Source organism: Lonchura striata, chromosome 13 (genome assembly GCF_050655825.1).
Source record: "Lonchura striata isolate lonStrDom1 chromosome 13, ASM5065582v1, whole genome shotgun sequence".
Lineage (NCBI taxonomy): Eukaryota > Metazoa > Chordata > Aves > Passeriformes > Estrildidae > Lonchura > Lonchura striata.
The window spans coordinates 8,119,881-8,143,387 of NC_140715.1; the positions used below are offsets into that span (position 1 = coordinate 8,119,881).

General features: G+C 37.6%; 1 protein-coding gene across 1 annotated transcript in view; it reads right to left on the reverse strand.

The window, feature by feature from the left end:
• The window catches only part of TENM2 (teneurin transmembrane protein 2), a 1,518,527-nt gene that overhangs the window by 1,384,956 nt on the left and 110,064 nt on the right, over positions 1-23,507 (reverse strand). The gene's annotated exons all lie outside the window — the stretch shown is intronic.

The window sequence follows — 23,507 nt, forward strand, 5'->3', positions numbered from 1 at the left end:
CAATGAGGTTAGATTATGGTGCTTAGGAAGCAGTCAGAGATGGGGATGAATTTTTCTAATACAAACAAATTAAAAGCTTCAGCATTTCAATTCAGCTCTTCCCATACTGAGGCAAGAGGAAAACATCAGCACAGGAAACCTGAATCTCAGAAATGTTGCTACGTCAACACAAAATCTGTAAACAGTATGACATCAGGCTAGTCCACTTGTCTCTTCAGTCCCATCTCAGTAAATAGTTTGCTACCAGTTTTCTGTGTGGGGATGATACCTCCCCACCAATGTCCTAAGCCAATTATGCTATTGTATAGATAAGAGGATAATTTCCTGACTCCTTTTGTGGTCGGTGAAGGCTCCAAACCATAAAATTTTATTGCTGTTATTTTAGTAAGAACTGCAAGTATCCTGAAATGATCCAGGCTTTTTAAAATTTCAGTCGCAACTTATTCCCATGGCATCAGTCCAACAGGCTTTAAATAAAATGTACAGAGAAATTTTTCCTCTTAGACTCTTTGTAATTTTCCTGCTATTATTTCTAAGGATAACTTGTCCTTGTACTCTAAAAAAGGCAGGCTCATCACTAGGGACCCTAATATTAACAGTGAATTTGAAGTGAAGTATTACCCAAGAGAAACATCCTGTTCCCAGATTTGCCATCTGTTTTGTTTCTACCTGATGCTCAAAGAGAACGAATCTATTAAGCAGAGCATATATTTAATATTTCTTATGATACGAGATACAAAGCTTTACCAAAATGTGTCTTCAAAAGCTGCAACACAAGACTGGAGTTTGAAGCCTAAAGTAAACAAAGTGTTAATTAAAATACTTAATAGAAATGGTAATAAAGGGAAAAGACAGAAGGAGAGGAAATGCTGTAGTCCCCACTTAAGCATTCTACGTCACACACTCATCTGAGGGATTGAAGGGCATGAGGGAAAGGGAAAAACCTCACACCCTACTGAGCTAGGAGTAAAAAGAAGAAGCTGCCTATAGCAGATCCTGTGAGCTGGTCTCATATTTAACCTCAGACAGTTTAACAGCCGTGGCTAATGGTCAGAGCAGGGGAGCTGTAACTCCATGCAGAGCCAGCCAAAGGGGAGGCTGCACCAGGCAATTAGCCAACCTTGTAATTCAGCTGGGCTTTTACAGCAACAAATATGATTGGTATGGCTCACTATAATCTTAATGCTGCAATTTGTTCTTTAACTTTTGTAACTGTATTCCATTATGTAAATTTGGGCTGTAAGTAACTGCATCTGATCTTCAGAGCTTGCCCACTGCTAAGCCTGAGCTCATTGCAACAAGGCTCCTTGAAAGAGGCAGATTTGGTCACTGTCCAGCACCAGGTGCAGAACTCAGTACCCAGGCAGGTGATAAGGTTCACCTGGGTGGGAATGAACTCATCATTTAATGTGAACACACTAACAAAAATTTCCCTGACATAAATTTACCTGAAAAGAGAACTGGCAACAGATATTTAGCATTTCTTAGTGACATGCTTAGTGCTCTCGAATTGCTAATAATTCTGAGGAAGAATTTGAACAAAACCAGTTCTAGACTGAGCATGTTGCTACAGTCCTGTGTGAGAGATTTTCCTTGGGAAAGACTTATTTAGTGACATCTTTGGGAGTGAGTTTTGAGCATTCGTTTTTTGATAATAAGCAAATAACTTGCTCAGTTTGCAAAGGATTCTACAGGCCACTTCAGCCTGTTCCTACACTTCTGCAGAACATTCCTAAGAGACAGAATGACACAGTTATTTCTGCCTGAAAAACAAGAGTGCAGAGTTACAGGGGACAATGAGGGCAAAGGTGCCTCTGAGACAGTTTTATTTCAAGCAGCAAAGTCAGCAGGTGCTTGATTTCTGCTTCCAGGAGAGCCTGAATGTTGGCTGCTTGGCTTAAGCAAGCATAAGAGGAACAACCAGAAAGGGCTTGTACCTGAAATTCCTGCAGAATCAACAGCCTCACAAGCTGAGCTCTAAGCAGCATTTGTGTTGCAGCAAATCTCCCATGGAAAATCACTTCGATAGCACCAGTATTTTCTTTCTCATTGATTCAGCTGCCTTGTGTTTCAGCACCTCTTTCTGTTACCAGGGCTAGAAATTTAAATTAAAGAGAGGAACATCTTTTTTCTCGGTTTGATTTCAGGGCAAAGGAAGCGGGTAACCCCAAAAGGGAAATGTTGTGATTTGTCCTTTTGGAAAGAGATTCCCCCATGGCAATTCCATGTGTAACTTTTCACACTGTGAATAACAGGTGGGACAGATTGACTTTCACAGTTTCTTTGAGGTGGGATAAGATGTTCTTACCAACTTGAACTTGAGTTCACTCATTTGCAGAGCTGAAGAGTTTGCCATCTAGGTGGGTAAAAAGGAAAAGAGGAATCAAGAGAATAATCTTTGCCACGACAGCACTGTGCTTGGGAAACTCACACAGGATTTTGTCCCCAGTTCACCCTTCTCCTTCTTTGACACCAAGACAAAAAGCTGGAATATGAAATTCAAACATTTTCCTTCTCTCAGATACATAATCTAAATAATTAAGGTACCTAAAGCACTTGATTCCCCTGTAAAACTGATCCCGTGATAGTTCCAATAAGGAACTCATGCATCATGATTACTGGAGGAGGTACAGCAATGCATTATTCATGCCACAGAGTGCACACACCATCTTACTCTCAAATGACCCTCATTATTTGGGACATTCCTCATTTCAAATTCACATTTATCTCTATCTCATACTGAGGTTTCCATCTGGTCATTTTTTTCTTTACTGACTCAGCCTGTTACTTTTACACAAAAATAATTTAAAGCCAAGATCTAAACAATTCTTTCAAATAACTTCAATAAATAAAAATAAATATACTGTCTGTGATTACCAAGGAAAGGAAACCAGCAGGCATTTAAAGATCCTACAGTAGTGTTAGAATGAAGCCAAGGTTAATACAATCAGTATTTGTTTCTCTAATTAATCTTCACCTTAATTTTTGATGTTCATAACAAACAAAGTAAATATGCAATCCAATAACAAGACATATGAAAATATAGATAAATCAACTTATGCAAAATTTAACCTACAAAAAGATGATGTCATTTTTTGGTCATTAACCAAAAGAATTATAAAGAACAAATGACATAAAACTAAGCAGATCCAGTTATTTGAGAGTGCAGAAGAGAACAGATGATACAATATTTATAACTAAAATCCACTGTCAGCAGCAACATGTGGGGAATTACACGCAAGGGAGGATCACACTAGAGATTTCTTTTTACTGCTCCAGATAAAATTCTCAGCTTCTCGGTTTATTTTGTCTTTTCTACTTATTTTTTCTCTCACTGCATCCACAGCAGCAGAACTGGGCCAACACTATCAGTTATTATTCACTTGACTGGAGGAGTCTATTTGCTCACACAGCATTTCTGCTCCTTTTTGTTCATTTTCAGTAACTTTTTAGTTATCTTCTAGAAAGGACCAGTAAGCCATGATGATGGAAGAAACAGAAACATTGCTACAGAAAAGGCCTTTCTCTCCTTGACAAGAGCTGCTCCTGAGAGCCTCCTCTCCAAACTCTGCTGTGTGTGTTCAGCACTAGCACCACAGAGGTGTATTTCTGCAGCTGACTTTCAAGCTTTAACATGCTTGAATTTTGTTTAAAGTGACACAGAATGTTGAGTGAATGGCTGAGTCTCACAACATATTTTATTTGAGAAGGATTTAATTAATTTAATCAAGGGGCTGTGGTTGGAAGTGTTAGAATTTTTGTGACACACAGAGGCACAGTGTCAGCTTTCAGGATTTTTCTCCTTCACTGGAGCTAAAGAATTGCTTCCTTACTAAAAAATTCAATGTGAGCATTTGCTTTTCTTAAAAGGTTCACACAATGTATCAAAGTGGAAATATTTTAATCACAGCTTTAAAAGCATATGAAAGCCTTGTTATGCCTTCATTCCATCCCCTCTGCAGTAATACCAGCTTCTTCAAGAGAAGGTGTTTCCTCCTTAGGAGTGAGAGTTTTCTGATACCTCCTCTGATGATCAGTCCTACCTGCCAGGTACTCTGAAATGTATAAGGGAGGTGCAGGACTTCAGCCTCAACAATCACTGTTTTATTTCACCAAAGGAACAACCATTTGCCAGATAAAAAAATCTAAAAATGGAGAAAAAAAGAGGATCATTAATACTAACAACAACTACTACTGAGAACTGAAGCATCATTTGAATCAATGAATTTGAGGTTTTGCTCTTCCTTAACTCAAGAAATTTTAATGAAAGTTAAGTATTAAAGGCCAGTTTTTAATGATTTTTAATTAATATTTCTTTAGAAATATTTCTTTTCAAGGGCTCTGCAAATTATGGATGGGTTCTTGTGTATTGTCCATCACTGCCTCCTGCAGCATGATTCATCTTTTATCTATGCAAAATTATGAATGAATGTTTTGGTCACCTTGATCTTGCCTTTGCCCTTTCCATCCTCCCCTGTGAGAATCTTCAATGTCCTTCAGCACTTGAAGTTCAAACTCATCTCTTGTTATAAGGAATATTATTCAGAGCTTTGACTGGGATTTCTGCTTTAGATTTCTCAGTTCGATTAATAGAAAATGATCACTCACACTCTCCCCCTCTGGTGATTTGGTTAATTAAATGGTAGAAGCAGCACAAATAATTTCTACACCAGCATACTTATTGTTTTTAAAATTATGTGAAAATTAGTCCCTTACTAGATGATTAGGGTTTTAGATCTGCTAATGAACAACAATAGTCTGCCACTGCCATCTTTTAATTTACTTTTAATCACCAGCTAAGTAACAAAGAAATGTCTTTTAAAATAATTAAGACTACATATCAGGTCTCTGTAGGACATCAACAATAAAGGGGTTAACGATGCATCCAGTCATCATGGAAACAATCAAAAAATGTCTTGCTTTAAACAATGCAGAGCAGCTCTCACTCTCTAAATGCATCTGTGCCAGAAAATTCCCACAGCTTTACAACATTTTTCATCCTGTAGAGATCACACACACATGTGCACAGAAAGCCAAAAAAAAATTATGGAAATCACCTATGTAACAGGGCAGTGATGTAAATTAAGATTTCTGTGAAAGGCAGCCACTTTCCTCTGACTCGACAGAACCCTCTCAGCACCACAGTGTGACCTCAGCTGTGACAACAAGGCACAACAAAAGATGCCAAACCAAAAACAGCACTGGGAAGCACAGAATATTTGGGGCTTTTTTTTTTCTTTCATACTCTCCCTGCACTTGTCTTCCTCACTTGTCTTTAGATAATTAAAACTGAAATTTTGAAGAACTGAAGAATAAGTTCCCAAAGTTCTATTCCAAAGATATTTTCTAAAGTGTCTATGACACATAAGAATAAACCTGGCAGTGAGAAATGGCAATAATTTTACTTTGAATCTATTAACTTTTTGGTTACAGTATTGTAGATGCATATAATAATTATGTCTGCTGCTATAAAATTAACCCACCATAACTCTAGGATGGGATCCTCATTGAGGAGAGGCAGGTACTGCTCTTAAAATTACCAAACCATCTGTAGTATTTACAGTAATATTTCACTGAACAATAAATGCAGCAAAAGGTTTAATTTTTGACTTAAAAAAATTGAATTGTCCTAAAATTTTGCTATTATGAGCATCCAAGATATGTATTGGCACTCCAGAGAGCTACTACAATCTAGTGCCAGTGCTGCTTTTTGAAAAGGGGCTTTTCAAGCAGCACAGTTTGGCCCATGGGAGTGCAGTCTGTAGAGCACTGCTAGGAGACTGCTACAGGGCCATCTGTGCTCTGGCTGAAAAGACTTTAGTTAATGTGGAAAACAAAAAAATCCCAAAACATTAATTGCTCTCTTCACAGCTTCTATTTGCATTTGGAGAATTGCATGGAATAATATAAAATTGAGAAAATAATATAAAATTGAGAGCTGGCAATGACCAAATAGGTGACTTAATCCACCTTTATATCAGTAGAAGATTCTCAGCTGGACACTTGGGAGTGAATGATGGCAGAGAGAGATTCCTGCCAGCTTTGCCTTCCCCACCTTCTACAGCACCAGTCCCATCACACTCCCTCCTGCCCTTCCTTCCTTTTTTCTCTTCAAAGGTTGGCTCATTTTACACTGAGTCTAAGATCTTCATGGTAACAGGACTATGTCTGTGTTTGTACTGTGTAAGAATTGAGGCTGACTGTCAGACGAAGGTCTCAGTGTGGCACTATTCCCTGCTGTAACACTCATCTGAATTTTACATTCACTGTGTGCATTGTTTTCTCATTTTCATCCCATTGATTCTAATTAACACTCTTTCAGCCATTTTCAGTAATCCTCTACCTTGTGGGGTGTTTTTCCAGTTCTCTAAGGACTGTTAAATAGCCCATGCACAATGCTGGAGTCAAACTGATGTTAATTTTTAAATAGCTATTTGTAAATCATCCCAAATGCAATCTGTAGTATGTGAGAGAGAACTTCACCTATTTGTCACTTCAGTCTGCATGTATCCAGACAAAGTTTAGAGCAATTTCTCAGCTGCACTGCTTCACAAAACCTCTGCCCACTGACACCAGAAACTTCCAGACTTCTACAGAATCTACTTTTGGAGACTTTTGGTTTTTCTGCCCTGCACTTCACATTTTTCTGTCACTGGTCATTATTATGACCAGTTCTATTCTGTGAGGCCCAATATGGTCTTAATATTGCTGCCTTATGATGTATCAACCATATAAAATATGTCATTCCCTTTTTATGTGTCTTAAAACCTTTTCAGCTCTTATTTAATGACATCATTATTGAATGAAGCCTCTTTAAAGGAAACTGCTCAGCAATTCTAGAAAATCAAAGTGCCTATTAGGACTTATAATAGACATTCAAGATGCTAATTTTAAGCATCACTTTTGAAAATCTTGACTCAGACACTTGTTTTATAAACATATGAGATTACAGCTACAGAACAATATACCTAGTAATTCTGAAAATCAAGCTTCTAACTTTATTTAATAAATACTGCATGACAAAACCTAGAGCATAACTGCACCTTTTTTATAGTCTGACTTGAAGGCTAAAACAGGTATTTCCAAGAGCAATTAATATTTCACATAAAGATAACTACTATTTTAAATTGAATTAAATACTTTGGAGTTTATTTGTTATGTTTTGCTCTAGACATACTTAGAAAATACAAATGCAGTTAAATTTGAAAGATGAAACAAGATGGAAAACATGGATAAAAATCCCTGCAATGAAGAGGTTGACTCTTCTGAGCTCTGTGCAGCACATGTAATTTCTTCACAGACTTCAACAAGTGAAACATACCATCTTTGCAGTTATATGTATTTTGTCACCTTCTGACACACAGGATAAAATTGGGGCTCTCCTATACTGGGATGTCCGAAGAACTTTTTCCCTTTTCAAATGTTAATGAGTGTCATTGTGGTTATGAACCATTAATTTCACCCATGGGGATGTCCTGGGGCAGTCTGTGTCTCTGATGAAAGGCAGTGTAAGTCCAGATGCACATTGTCCACCATCTGCACAATGGTCCTCAGTTTCTCATTCTCCTGGAACTAAATGGCTCATGTGTATTCAGGAGACTTCAAAAGTGTAACCAAAAAGACTGAGACTTGGAGTGGTCCTTTTATGCCTTTGATGTACAAAGCAAAGCAGTCTGAACTCATCTGAGACTACTGATGACAGGGGCTGGGCTAATCTTGGAATGATCAAAGCATTCAAAGTCAGTGACATTTGGAAGGAAATTAATGATTCCTTCATAAAGGTTTTAACCATCCTATAAACAGGATAAATGTAGAAATCCTGAGATGGATGGTACCATTAAGTACAGCAAATGTTACTGAAAATAATCACAATGGTGTCTCATTTATTAAGAAACTGTTCCCCACATTCATTTACATTCCACTGAACAGATTGTATGAAAGCAGTTTTTTTTTTTTTTCCTAGTCTGGTTAACGTTCTCTGAAATGAGAAATTACACACTGAAAAGCAGTACTTTGTGTGTGCCATGTCAGAGAATTACAAGGGATCATTATCCAATCTTTTGAGACACAGAATTATTACAGATTTATCAATTGTTTCTACTGATGTAAAAGGCCTGATAATGGCACGACGTGCCTGACTAACAAGAATTACTATAATGAAGTTAAATGCTTTAACTTGTTTAATGATTCTTGTTGGCAATTATTACTTATCTGGGACCAGAGAAGAAATTGTAAAATATGCTGTTATCCTTGATATGATTGCAGGTTAAAGGGTGAAACTATAAATTCAAGGTTGGCATTTGCTTCTCAGGAAAGATTTGTTAACGTTGTTAAGTATGTTAAAGTCATACTCATGCTGGCACAAGATAAAGCAACCAACCAACTTTTCCAATAGAGAGTTTCTCCCTGCCTTTGTACTGTCTTGCTTTAGTTAATAAAGTAACATGGGCTGTGAATTACCAGGCCCACCTAATAGTTTTATAAGTATTTTACCTTTTGCTCTGTAGCCTTCAGAAGATCTTAGAATAAAACATAAGTAAAAAACTGCTCTCACTGTAACTAGGCATGATTTTGGCATGTGGTGCAAAGAGGAGGAAAAGGAATAATCAAAAAACAATTTTGCCTCCTCTAGTAAGTACTGATATTGTTTATATTAGTGAAATGTCTTGCCTCCAAGTCTGTATACAAGTAACTACAAAAAATAGACTGGAAATTATTTGTTGCATTCTGAGACCATAGAACATCAGAAGTACAAATGAGTTCACAATTTTTGATAAACAGTGTAAGACAAATCCAAAGATTTAGTCAAATGACCCCTACTAATATGGGAGTTAACACCATACAGCACCATCACCTAAATTTTTCATTTTCCTGTCTGTCATCGTAAGCAAATATTAATAAACACTTTTGTCACAGATGTTTAACTATTTAAGTTTTGTCTTGTTAAAAACAATAGCTCTGCTGTTATTAAAGATGGAGTCATTTTGAAGTTTTCAAACAAGATCTGCTGGATGGATTTCAGTCTATTTCATCAAACTTTTCTTATAATTCCAAAATTCAATAATTTATTTTAAGACCATATTAAAAATAGGATATTCTACCTAAAGGATCTAAATTTTTTGCAGGTGTTCAAAACTAGAGAGTCTTATAGGTTGACCCTTGAAAAATGAATAGATTTTCACATCATAATGCTGTTCTGATAGTCCAACCATCAGCTTTAAGATGAAATCTTTAATAACTTTATTTGTTTGCACTCAGCTCATGAGCCTTTGCTCCTGTGGGCTCATTTCCACATCATACTTGGATAATTTGTTTTGGGAGGGTTTTCGTTTTTTTGGTTTTTGTTTTTTGGTTTTTTTTGTTTGTTTGTTTGTTTTGTTTTGTTTTTTGGTTTTTTTTTTTTTCCCTCACAGATGATCAGTCGCTTGGTTTGGTCAGAATCAGAGGATCACAAGACATTTCAGGATGGAAGGGACCTCAGGAGACCTGCAATCCAACCTCTTGCTCAAAACAGGGACAGCTCTGAGATCAGCCTGGGTTGCTCAGGGTTTATTTAGCTTCGTATTAAAAACCTCCAAGAATACAGACTGCTCGACCTCTTTGGGCAAAGTTCCAGTGCCTCAGGATGTCAAAGGTTTTTCCTTTTTCCAGTCTGAACCTCTCCTCTTTCAGCACTTGCCCAATGCTGTTCTTCCAGCCATGCACCTCTGTGAAGGTGGCACATCCTTGATGTCCCCAAGGCCCCCACTGGTCACCTCCAGAGCTGTGTCTTCTCCAGACTCCCAGCTCCCTCACCCTCATGGCGGGCCATGTGCTCCCACCCCCGACCTTCTTGGTGGCCCTCTGATGAACTCACTCCACTTTAGCAGCACCTTTCCAGTTCTGAGACAGCCCTTGCTGAATTTTGCTGAATTTCATCAGGTCTCAGTTTCCCATCCTCTTCAGGTCCATCTGCAGAGCAGCTCTGCCGAGGTCAAGGCACATCAATCCTTACCTTCATTTCAGTTCATCCAAAAACTTGAGTGTTTCTCTCCTCTCTTCCATGCCAATGGAATGAAAATTACTTAACCCACTTTAAAAAAAATAATAGTAGAAGGGTTTCTTTAGTCACTGACTTTTTTTTTTTTGTCAGACTCAGTTAAAGATGTGACAGAAAATTAGCATTCAGTATGGAACAGAAACAACAGACACACAGGAGAAAACCTTCTCTGTGCTCAACTTCAGCACTAAATTTATTTTGAAAGAATCACTATCCTGTTCCTTTAGTAAAAGGCAGTAGAAAACAAGGGGGTTGCATAACATAAAGACATATTTTTGATACTTAGGCAGATTCCTCAGTCAGCTTTTATAATGCAACAGTCTTCCCACAACTTTAAATGCACCTGGTAGAACTTATCTTCCAATGGACCCATTGCTCTTCTCTTTCACACTTGCGTTTCTCTTCAAAGGTTGAAGGAAAAAAATATTACTTTGAAATGTCATAGTGACTCCAACTGTACATACACATATGTTTGCAAGGCTCAGAACACTGAGCAATCTGATCAGTATTTAACAGCATTCTCAAGATCTTTGCTCAGCTCGAAGGGCTGTCGTGGTGCATTCCTGCTTCCTGAACACACTTGCTGTAGTTTCAGATCAGGAAAGTCATTCTTTCCTCATTTTGAATTACAGTGGAAAGCACAATTATTCTATTTTTCTTGAACTCAAAAGATTAAAAAAAGATTTTTGTTTCCAGTTTTTCTGGGGGAAGAAAAATAACCATAAATAAATGAAAAGGAGATATAAAAGGGCAGTGTCTTAGCAATTTTACCTGAGAACTATGCTGGACCCATAATTGCAGTGATCAGGATTAACAAAAACAAAACACAAAACCTGAGAAAGGTGGCTATTTTCAGAGCTGGCACCAATTCAGGAAAGCCAGGGTTGCATTGCCAATGTAGTCAGCTTTATACTTGGTAGTATTACTGCAATGATGTCTATTCAACACATTGAGGTGTAAAATTTACAGCTAAACACATTCTCATTAATCTCTTTAATAACTAAAGCAATACAAAGAACTATACCTCCACCAGTGAAAAAGACATAATGTGTTTTTCCAGTTCTGCACCAGAAAGAGAACCTGGCCATGAACCTGTTTCACTCCTATTCTCTCCCTGCTTCAGCTCTCATCTGTAAATTCTGTTTCTAACAATTCCATGATGCTGCTACTGCTTTGTTGAGACTGATTTTCTTAACTCTGCTTTTCTGCAGTCACGAGCTTCCTTGTAGTTGTTTATGGAAATATGTGAAATATGTCTATAATACTCATTCTGTTCAGTGTGACTGATACACTTCAACACTGCAGTTTACCAAAGGAAATGTCAGCCTTAAATTTACAAAATAAATATGGTTGATGTTAAGTTTAGAGTAGGAACGAGACACGTGGAGATTCACAGCACTTGTGAATCTCACCCAGGTGATCTTGCCAGAAAGAAATCTGCATTAACCAGGGAGCACAGGCATGGATACAGTTATAGGGTTTTTTTCCTTTTTGTCTTGCTTTGCAATTGGAACATAGAGAAAATGAAGCTTAAATTCAATTAGCTAACATACAAGTGTTACTGTGTTTCTTTCTCCATATTAACTTCTACTATTTTGTTTACCTGTGTATAACACTCAATTGGGGAATATAAAGGAACTCAAAATGTAATTGCAATATCACCCATTTCAATATTTTCAACAAATAACAATCCAATAAGTTATTTGCTGGAGAAATACGTAAAACAAGTATTAATACAATTATATTTGAGGATTTGGCATCCATTCACAGTTGGAAGTACAAACAGAAAACAAAGTGAATGGGAATTAATTTGTGGTAATTATTAATTCAACTGCCACCTTGATATTTTATTCCCTTTAAATATTAAATACAGTTTATTTCATCCTAGAAATGGAATTAATATTATAGCCATTCAATAATAATCTCTGACAACTAAAAGAAAAACAATCACTTTTCTACAGCTTCATAAAGGAGTAAAGAGCTCTTTTGTTCTCATGTCAAGCTTATTACAACAGAAACTAATTCTGTTTGTGTGCAGTTGGGAAGTTATAATTCTGATTTTTTATGACACCTGTTTATCATACTGAAAAAGAACTTTACTATTTGCCTCCAGGGGTTTTCTTTACAGCAATGTTTCTTCAAGGAGACAAGTTGAGACCATTGACTTTCCAAGTGCTGCTAACAGAGGTTTTATGAGTGCTCACCAAAGAAAAAGGTTTTTACCTGCAGAGGGAAGTGGTTGGTACTGCCTGGGCCACAGCAACACTGAAATGAGATTTGCTGCTCTGTGTGATCTATTCCATCAGAGCCCAAGAGTGCAGGAGCAGCCCTCCCACCTTTCACAGGGCTCTGGGAACACAAAGAGCCTCTTGCAGCCCCAGGTGAGAGGGGATCTCCTCTGGGGAATGTCCCTTCCTGTGAGATTGCAATTAAAGCTGGGAAAGGATATGGGGATTTTTGTTGTAGTTTGTTTGTTTGTTCTTTCTTTTTTATTAAAAAAATATATGAAAAATAGAAAGAAAATTTCAGGTGAATCATAACAGTTACTTATTTTCTTTAACATATCAGAAAAAGAAAGACCACATAATATATTCTGAAAAAAATTGTTGCATATTTAACTACACAGTTAGCAAGAAATTAACACAAAAATCCTTCATTTTTGCACACTACTTTCCTAATCCAACAAAAATATGAATTAGATCATTACCTTTCCTATGGCCTAGTTCAGCTCAGAACTCAAAATCTGTAAGAAAATTTATGGTGTTTCATGCTTTGTTATATATTCAAACTGAAAATTTTTCCATAATATTCTCCAATTTTATAATATTCAGAACTTTATAAGTAAAATCTAAGTCTTTCTAAATATTAGGGGTGTTTAATATTTTATCTTAATTTGATTAAATGTCAAGGCTGTTGTCAAGGCTGTTTGATATGGGAAATTTGATATGTGCTCCTTTGATGAACACAGCAGTTAGCTGCAGACCTGACCCAGGTGTCTCCTCTAGCAGCATATCACTCTTTCTTGCATTTTTTTTCTAGCTTGTAGTAGGACAAAATGATGCTCCCAACCTCACTAGATTTGTTATTTATTATTAAACTACTTCATGTTTGTAGTAATACAAACAAATACTAGTTTGTATTACTACAAACATGAGGTAAGTCATGAACACAGGGAGGAAAGCATGTCTTGTCATCCCAGCATGAGAATAGAACCTAACCCTCTTTTCAGTTCATCTTTATGTGAAATGGCCAAGAGATAGAAGTCCACACATGGAATCCAGCAGATCACTGCCAGCTGACTTGAAACGTACAACTTCATCTAAGTCAGATCTGCTGAATCCTGCTGGGACAACTGCAGATTCCTGCAGCCCACTGCTGGCAGCTGCCACAGGATGCAGCTGCTCATTCTGGCACCTCAGGGGTGTAATTCAGAGCACAGACCCGAAGTTCCCTGGGCTATGAACCTCAGCATCTGAAGGATAAATGCATGGCCCATTTTGCCTTTGTGATATGCAGGCAGTGACCTCTTCAAAGATCAGATGGGTCAGGAGCAGGGAAAGCATTTCTGCTGCTGTTTCAAGTAAGATTTGGCAGGCAGACTCATTTGCTGCAGCCCAAAGAATCACTCAAATAGAATGACACAGATTATAAATGACAGGTAGAAAAATACTGCTTAGAAGAAAAGAAACTTATTTAGCTCATTTTTAACAAAACTAAATTCCAGGAATTTTCCTTCACTTAACACACATATTTGCTACAGCATATTTGGAATATATTTTTTTTTAATTTTGATGCCTTCAGTTTACATAAAATATTTTGCAGCTATATTATTGCAATATATATCATGGCTTTCTATAGTTTTATCAGATCTTTTCTATTTCACTACAAACATCAGAGAAGATGAACATAAAAGCCCGGTTTATCAGTGACTTGCTGCTGCTTCATTATATGGAAACTCATTTTTTTGATAATAATGTTATGTCAGCAGCTTGATTTACTAATCACATTCAATATCTAGGGACAGGAAGGGGTGTGTGAGCACATATGTACATGTATATTTGTTCCAAAATTTGCATTTTATCCAAGTTAGCATTGATTAGCAACTAAATTTTCAACAGCACTTGTAAGGAGTAATTTGGCTGAATCGTTAAATACAATATGGTACCTTTACAAGTAGAAATCTGCAGCTCTGTCTAGAAAACAAGATAATAATATTATATACCACATTCAAATCTAATAATATTGATGGAACAAGTTACTTATTTCCATGAATAAATAAGTACAGTCAGATAACAGAAATAATAAAACTCTGTAACTCATTAATCATGCAAAATACACTGTATAATCAAAATAATTTGCAAAATGTGAACTGAAACCCGTTTGTTTAACAAGTTTTTTAGCCAGTCCATCCAAACTCATAGTCACCGCCAAAAGATTCTGGGTCTGTAACAAATATAATTTACAGCAAATGTTCACACTGCTACACTCAGAAAAATAAGATATCAATCATTTCATTTCCATGCATCAGTTTCACTTCAAATTTATCTTAGCAGCAACCACAATTTGCCCTTAAACCAGAACAGTGTGGGCACGCTGGTTAGCAGGAAAATCCAGAGCTGAAGTCTGAGATGGCAAAAGGCCCCTGGCTGAGCTGCCCATTTCCACATTGTCCAGAGTTTGGAGGTTCTGGGGATGGAAAAGCTTCAACCTGCACAGTTTGCCCTGCATCAGTCCCAGTGCAGGGCATGAATTCCTGCAGACATTCAGCTCCCAGTGAGCACAGCTTTCCTTGGAAAAGCCATCTTGGTGATTCCAGGGAGAACTCTCTCCTTTGGTGCCACCACACCTGCAAGAAAATTCCCTGGGTGTTCTTTTCAAGCACTGACATACTAACATCTTTTATCCTACTGACCTCTTCTGAAATGTGGCTGAATTTGTTCAGTGTGACATCTGCACAGTTTGTCCCACTAATTGAAAGACTAGATGTGACTTATTTCCCCGAAGACTGTCTGCAGTCAGCAAGCAAGAACAAACTTCAGTCATTTCTGATTGGCTACATTTCAAAATCGTGTCCCAGATGTACCTGGGCTGTGTTTTCTATGTGTCACTCATTTCTTTTAAGCTGACATTTTCATTTAGTTATCTCTGATCGGCTGAGACAGGCCAAGAGATCCAGGTGCACTTGTGCCTGATGTGTTCCCCCAGAGAGCCAAGGTACAAGTGAGGCTCCTACTTACCCCCAAGTCAATCCATATAGCAAAGAAATTACAGGTTTCATGTCAAGTTAGAAGATGGGGAAAAACACTCCTAATAAGTACAGATGAACTTATATGAACTATATAATTTGTCTTTCTACAGAATGTATCCTGAATTTTAAGCTCATTACTCACCAGCATCTGTTTCTGGCTCATTGTTTAAAAAAATCAAGTGACCAAAAACCGCTAAGGAAATACCCTCATTAGGAGAAAATTGAGATAAAGAGAAGAATGACCTTCTCCCAGATTTGATGATGCCTGAGCCAGGAAAAACATTATTTGAGCCTCAAAATCCAACTGAAAAACAGGAGATCTGAAAATGCCCTGGAACTGACGGGGACATACATAATTTCAAAACTGTCCCAGTGATCAAAGATGAGGTTGCCATGAGTCATTCTAGCAGATGAGCTTTTCTTCTTGACTCTGAAGACTGACAAACCTACTGGCAATCTTCAACAAGATTTGCAATCCTTTGCAGTTATCTGCAGGAAAATGCAGTACAAAGGGGACACAGACTCTATTATGATATTTTGGAATCAGTATTACACTCATATTTCAGCTGAAGAGAAAAATGGGAGTTGATGACAGATGGTAGTGGAGAATTGGCAGGAACAATTAAGAACTGAAGAAGGCATGGGAAATGTATTTTTTGTCAAAATGCTTCTCTGTAATTAAGCAATATGTGTCTCTTGACACAATTTCAGTGCATAGATATGTTTTAAGACCTGAGAAGGTAAAACAGGCCAAGAAATTCTTGGTTTTTTTCAGCTAAACTTGAAAAAGGTCCAGTAGATCTTTGTTAACATAGCAGGTTTTGCCTGGTGAATTCCAGGAAACTGAAAATACACAGCAAAACATTTTTAGATGGAGAAAATATAATCAGTAACTTCTTCTCCCTTACCCCACTTCATCATAAGTCCTGATACTTCCACTGTATCTGTGAAATTTATGGGAATTTAAATATGGGTTTGCCAGTTAAACACATGTTTTAAATCATGCCTCTTTTCTGCAAGGACAATTCTGGTAGTTTATTCAACCAGCAAAAGCAAGGTGGAAATGTTTAGTGAGAATTTTAGCATTCTTCCTTTTGCAATGACTAACCCTGGCAAGCACCTTCGATGCTGAGTTCACTTCTGAACGATGTGGATTGACACTTCACATCTGAAAATTGCTCACTGCTAACAATGGAGGGAGCTGAAGTGGTGTTTCAGCTGAAAGTATGGTGACAGAAAACAGGACAGGCCCATTTCAGGGACAGGTTTTAAGCTGATGTTCTTGTAGATGGGTTTTTTTTGTCCTTGGCTTTACACCCATTTCAATTTTGCTCAGCTAAATGACCACTGCACTGTTGAGACATGTAATTCAGACTTCAACTATGTCCTAATAGGGACCATCAGCAAGGATGCTAATTGGTGTCAGATGTGATTAGACCACTGCTCTGCAGGAAGACTACTGATTTGTTTTCCTCTGCTTCTTCACTGCTGAGAATTCAGCCCCAGGTGACTAACCACCCTCACCTGAAGTAGGATTCAAAGGACTAAAGTCATTAGAGCTTATCATCAAACCTTCTATTCCATCTGCTAAGGCTTTGTTTCTAAGATGAGGTTACCTACTGGTTTTTATCGTTTAGAAGTGACAGAAAATGTAGGCATCTTTTCCTGTAATTTTATGGTCAACTGCAATGGAGAATTTTTATAGAAAACAATACAGAATCATGATGCATTGTTGATTATACAATAACAGAACATTGATCCAAGCATTTTCTCTTTTTTAAGCCTAGCAAAACAGAAGTATTCTTATTTTGCAGTAGTGACTGCTTTTGTATTGCCTTTCTTTCCAAAGCAGGTACATAAATAAATAAAAGACATCTCTCCTCATGCCCAACATTTAAAAGTGTATACAGTAATTGTGGGCTACAGAGCACTACAGGTGAGTATTTAAATGCTTAAGACAACCTTCTCCTCTCCTGCTTCCCTCACCTTTTCATGATTCAGCTGACACACACAGAAACCACAAGCCTCTTACAAAATGTGCTCTACATGATATTCAAAGAACAATGCACACAGCCTTGAGACTGAAGACTCAGAATTCAGCAGATAATAGCTGGAAACCTCTGTTGACTTGATCTTGTTTGTTGGTTTGTTTTGTTTTTTGTTTTTTTTTTCTGAGAAAACTGTATCCAAAAATAAAATCAGATTTGTTCCAAGAAGCCTAGAGTCAAGATTTGTCCTAGAAGGCAAATGTGGAGCTCGGGTTGATCCACAATTCCAGAAAACATGGGAACTGGGGGGAGCTAAAAAAGGTCTTCTTTTGGATGGGAAATGTAAAGAAACCATGACATTAAGAATGGAGAATGTCTAAATAATCTCTAAATAATCTCTAAATAATGAGATGCAAAAAGGTAGTAAGACTGTTTAAAAAAAGCAAAAACCTGGAGGTAAAGGAATGACTCCCAGAGAAAAAGGCTTGAGAGTAAAAGGAAATTCAGTAGGCTATTGCGGGGAGGTGGAACACAGCCCACAAGGGGCTGAGTTATTTTTAAAATAATTCAGAGTTAAGTCAGACCTAATCACCATGTACTTGTTTTGGACTGTACTCTGCTTCATAGCCCATTTGATGAGTTCCCTTTGCTTTCTATTCAAGGGAAACCAGTGATTGAATCTGGCACAGACAGACACAAAGTAGGTGAGGGGTTCAGGACAGAAGCTATTTTGTTCTCTGTCCATTATGCTGTGTTTACAGGACCTGACACTTGAAACAAAACTTTAAAATACATCTCTGACTTGACAAATGTGAACATTAAAACAGTGAAGACATAACCACAGCTTAGAGAAATGGGTGAGCAGGTTACGTTCTAATTTTTTCTTCTCTCAGAACTACATTTGCATTTCACAGGGAAGAATGGTGAGGACAAAGGCAGCAGTGAGTGGGACTTAACACTGCCATAACATTTAATGTCCCATCGGCTGTAAAACAATTTTGGGATCTCTTTGTGCAGGAAAAAAGTCTCAGTGTAAACTCCTCAATAGAAATCCCTCAATATTATATATTTCATTGACTTTGAATTCAAGGGCAGTCTAAAGGCTGCTGTCTGCACTCATGATGTTTGCAACAAAAATGCCTGCTGGCCCTTGGGACATGCCCAGGTCACTGAAAAATAGCCAGTACTGTCAAAAGAAATGGCGAGCCCAATTCTCAAATGGACCATAAGGTTTCTGAGCCCTTAGGCCTGGTTTCAGAGCCTTAATGTTGGCCCAGCCCCACCTACTGACTTCAATAATCCTGGCCCGTGCTGATCACAAGCACAAGCACAAATTCAGGGTCAGAGAGGGGCTCTCAGCCATTGCTCACCTGCCCTGCTCCCACAGCACTTCAGGCAGCATCCTCTGGCAGCTCTAGATGATAGTGCTTGAGGGGACTTGCAAGTTTGACAAAAAAGTTGGGGAAATTGATTGGTATTTAGAGTTTAGTGGTCTCTGATGAGCATTCCTGTGCTTCCCTGACTGATTTTGATGAAGTGCTTTTATTTGTCTTTCTACCGAGAGACTGCAGATGAATTTGCAATAGAGCAGCATGGCTCCTGTTTAGCTTTGTCAGGCACCACTTAGCCGTGTTATAATTTATTTTCCAGGAAAAAATATTTCTCATGAGAGCTTCAGGCTAACACAGTTATAAAGCACCTGGCTACCGTTCAGCTTCGTGTCTGAAAGCAGTTTCATTTCCATGCATAAACAGAAAAACACCAAACTGCTGAGGAGGAGCAACCAGAAGCTCCTCCAGGTTCACGTGCTGTAAGCACAGGGGTCTTCTTTGGAGTGGCATTTAATTAAATCAAGCACCTCAGTGCCACGGTTAGCAGTGTCAAGGCTGGAACAGGCCTGTGCACAAACAGACACTGCTGTCACTGGTGGTGATGCCACAGCAGGCTCTGGGCAGCGTTATTCATTTAACAAAGCAGCCTCTCTACCCATTTCTAGCTTGACTGTTCTACATTTTTGGATAGATTTAGACCTGTATTTAACTTTGACATACTGTGTAATAGAGCAGTCTTTACCTTGCTTCAGCTTTATTTGGTGAGAGCCCTTTTTATTCAGAGTGCAATGATTGTGGTGTTTGTTGGGGCAGTTTTGTTCCTATTTTCTGCTGAATTATAGTGATCAGTGAGCAGTTTGAAAGCACAGAGCTCCAAGATCTTCTCTGCTTTGATCACCATTACTGTTATTCAAGAAGAGGCCCAAGTCTGGTTACAGGATGAATGTAAATATCAATTCATTTTCACTGCACTAACAGAGACTTGTACTTTTCCCCCTGTGTTTTCTTCATACTCTTTATCTTATTAGAATGCAGGGAAAGAAATGTAGTGACATGCATATAATTAAGACAAATTCTTTCTAGAACATGCCACTAATCATAAAATCTGATTTCTAGAGTGATTTATAATTAAAAGAGCATTTCTGTTTGTCTTGCTTAATTCTTGCTTTTTAAGAAAGAGAGGTGAAGATCCAATGAGAAAATGGAGCCTGTTTATAGGGAACTGCTCTCATTGCCAGTTTAATCAGCTGTGATGTTTCATTAGCAATGACTTAACCAGAGCAGACAATGCTTACCACAGCCCCTTGCCCTATAATCATTGCATATTACTACTGTCATGTGGGGTTTTAGCAATTGTTCACTGAGTCCTCTGCAATATTGACAACAGGAAACTGCAGGCCCGGGCTTAGATTAAATAATTTACAGCCTACAAAATGACAACAGGGTGGTCTGGCAAAAAAAAAAAAAAAAAAAAAAAATCTAAATTTTGCAAACTTTGTTACAAAGAGGATGGAATGCCAATTCTAAAATCAAATTCAGACAATTCACTTTTCATAGAACATGTTGAGCACTCCCATCCATCTGTACTGAGTAATTATATTCATTCTGTCTCATAACTCCCAGACACTTTCAGGAGTACTAATTCAGCTGACCTAAAATTACTTATTTATGCACTGGTAGCATATTGTGCTTATTGCCACAAACCCTCCACCCTTGTTTTAACTTTAGCCACAGAAAGTTACTGGCAAATGCAAAACTGTGAGATATTAAAAATTTGACTTCCTGATGTGGTGAGTGATAGACAAATTGATTCTCTAAATGTTTTTTGTTTTTTTTTTTTTTCTGCTGAGTGGGAAATACAGATTTTAAAAGAGCAACGTGATGAAAATGAATGTGAACAGGTGAGCAGGAGAAGGAGGGATTGTGTGGAGCTGGATGGAGCTCTGGCTGTAATGTGAGCAAGAACTGCAAAGGCACTTTGCTGCCCTCCTGCTCTGAGCACGCAGGGGATGCTGGCGGAAAGAAAACAGGGCTGGATTTGAAATCCTGCTTCCCAACACACTTCTGATGAACTCTAAAGCAGATTTCTCTTGCTCTATGAGACTCATTTACTCCTCTGCAAAATGACAATAATAGCACTTCTTTATCTTCAGGAATAAACAGAAAACTAGAATAAACAATAAACTAGAAAGTGGTCAGACATCATCACCAGGAGGACAGGGTAACAACAGCAGTATAACACAAGGAAATGTTTCTATTCTTCTCAAGTAAATTCAAATCAAACTGGAAAAAGCATTTGACATCTCTGGGATTAAAATAGAAATGGAAAGAGGATATTTGGGCATATTTTCCCCTCAGAAAATAGGATCTATATCATTTTGCTCTGACTTTATAATTCTCATAGCTTATTATAATGTAGCTGTCCTCTTTGATTTGTGTATTGGAACATACAGTGCAATTGCATATATTTGTAGAAGTAGGCTTATTGTTGTAACAACTCGAGGGAATCTTCTGAATTAAGGGAAAACATTTACATTGGAACAAATTACATTTTACCAAAAAAACTAATTGTTACACTGAGAGCTGTATACAGTTGTAATTGAGCTGTCCTAATTACACGCATTGCATTATTTAAAAAGAGGAGCATTGTTTATTTGCAATATCCACTGTTTATTTACAGTTGCATATTTGAACAAGGAGCAAGGAGTTATTCCTACAAAGCAGCAGAGAGATTGTTATCTGCACAAAAATACAAAATTAATTCAGTAGAGGAAATCTACTCTCAAACAGAGCAAGAGAGAAATTCCTCCTGAGGCAAGACATTCTACAATTGTTTCTATTCTGTATAATTAACAAAGCACTTACCATCTGCAGTGATTGACCTGTCAGATCTGCTCCTCTGAGATAATTTCAGTGACATTTAAAAAAAATAGTGTGAATAAAAAACCAGACATATTTAATTTGTAGGGAATGATGTTATCCTCTAAACAGAAATTGCAAACACTAAAGATGGCATTGGTTTATGATGCCTGCTGATTAACCCCAGCAGCCCTGATCAGAGCAGTTCAGCTCAGGTATTGGTGGGATACCCTTTGTTGGATATCATAATAATGACCCTATTTTCTCTCCTATTTTTAAATGTGCAGATGCCTCTCTAAAACCTGAAAAGGCAACTCAGAAAATTCATTTATTTAGGCAAATACACTAAACAATGTTTATGCTCCATGTTAAATGGAATGATTGGGAAATTTCATTTTTAAGAAAGGATTATTTTCTCTTGCTTTGCACCTTTTTTGCACACTTACTTTGACACAATTAATTAGTTTATTATGTTATCCAATATGCTACCAAGCAGCAGTGACCAACCTTTTTACCCTGAGTATGAATACCTGGGTATATTGAAATCCAGCCCAGTACTGTTGTGTTTATAGAGGGAAAACACTCTTTTGTCGATAGTTTTAAATTAAACCTACTAAATCTGAACAGCATAATTTGTGGATTACCTCAATCTCCTTAACTATTACTCCTTTCTCTTCCTGTATTACATTAAGCATTGATAGATGCTGCAAAAATGCTTCTCCATTAACAACCTGTATTTTTTTTCCTCCACAAATCTGAATTTATAGCAAATGTTATTTAGAGACATGTAAAATACAATTTTATCCAAACCAATACATACTTTTCTCCCACCAGGTTTCACAAGTGATCTTTTTAAAAGCAGCACAGGAAAAGAGATGGATGTTGTGTGGTATGAGAGATGAATGCATCTTCAGTTCTGAGGAACAGCTATTGAAGTTTCAGATTGGTAACGATCACAGTCAAAATGATATTTTAATCTTGGTACACAGTAGGGAATAGACAGTTACTGCACAGTTCACTAGAATTTTACCCCCCTTTGACACATGAAAGAGCAAGTAGTCTGACTTTTCATCTTATTTCAGAAGAGATCCCCTTCTGGAGGTGGTCCAGTCAAGTCCAGACACTGCTCCTAATACAGAAACTTTCAGTTCTACAGTAAACGCGACTGATCTTTTATCTTTGATTTTAGTTCATTGCCACAAAATCAAGATGAATTTATTGAAGCGTAAGGTTAAAAACCTGCATAAATGCGAACTCCTACAGTAACAGTTGTTTGTAAATTATTGATCAAGGAATTTTTTACAATATGAATTGTAAAAGGGCTGTCAAACTTTCCTAAAGTACCTTTGACAACAAATAAAAAGTTAAATCTTTTTTTCTTCATTTCAGAGAGATTTCTGTAGACTTTTTGCCCCAATCCATATTGATAGATGCACCTTGCTATTTCCTCTTGATTCAGCAGCAAGGAAGAGAAAGAGAAAAGGATATTTCTGGTTTTCCTATGATCCCAGGTTTCAAAAATGTGTGGTTTGGGTTGGTGGTATATTCATTACAATTGAATAATGGTAGGTATAGAAAAAACATTGAGTGCAATTTCTTCTTGTTTGGAGGTAATGGGTAATGGAAGAAGAAATGAGAATAAACTCATAGAGCCTTTCAGCAAACAAAAGAGAACTGGCACAAAGTGAGGACTTTCTTAGTGTTCGAATAATATTTTTAAAAAGGCATACATAAAGAAAGAAGAAGAAATATTCAGTAGGCAGCTGTCCCATGAAGCCTGTCAGGGAAGGTGCAGCTGTGGGAATGGAACTCTAACGTGCAGAGACCCCCAAGAAAGCTCCCAAGTCCACTGGCACTTTCACTAAGAGGTCCCTTGAGGGGCAGAAGGTAAACCTGGTGGAATCAAGAACACAAAGTACATCTTGCCATCAGCAAAAACATGACTGAATCCTAGCTGCACTTCAGATGCAGTAGAGAACCCATAAAACTGAAGTTATTAATCTTATAGCACATAATTGTTCTATTTGTACACAGAGACCTCA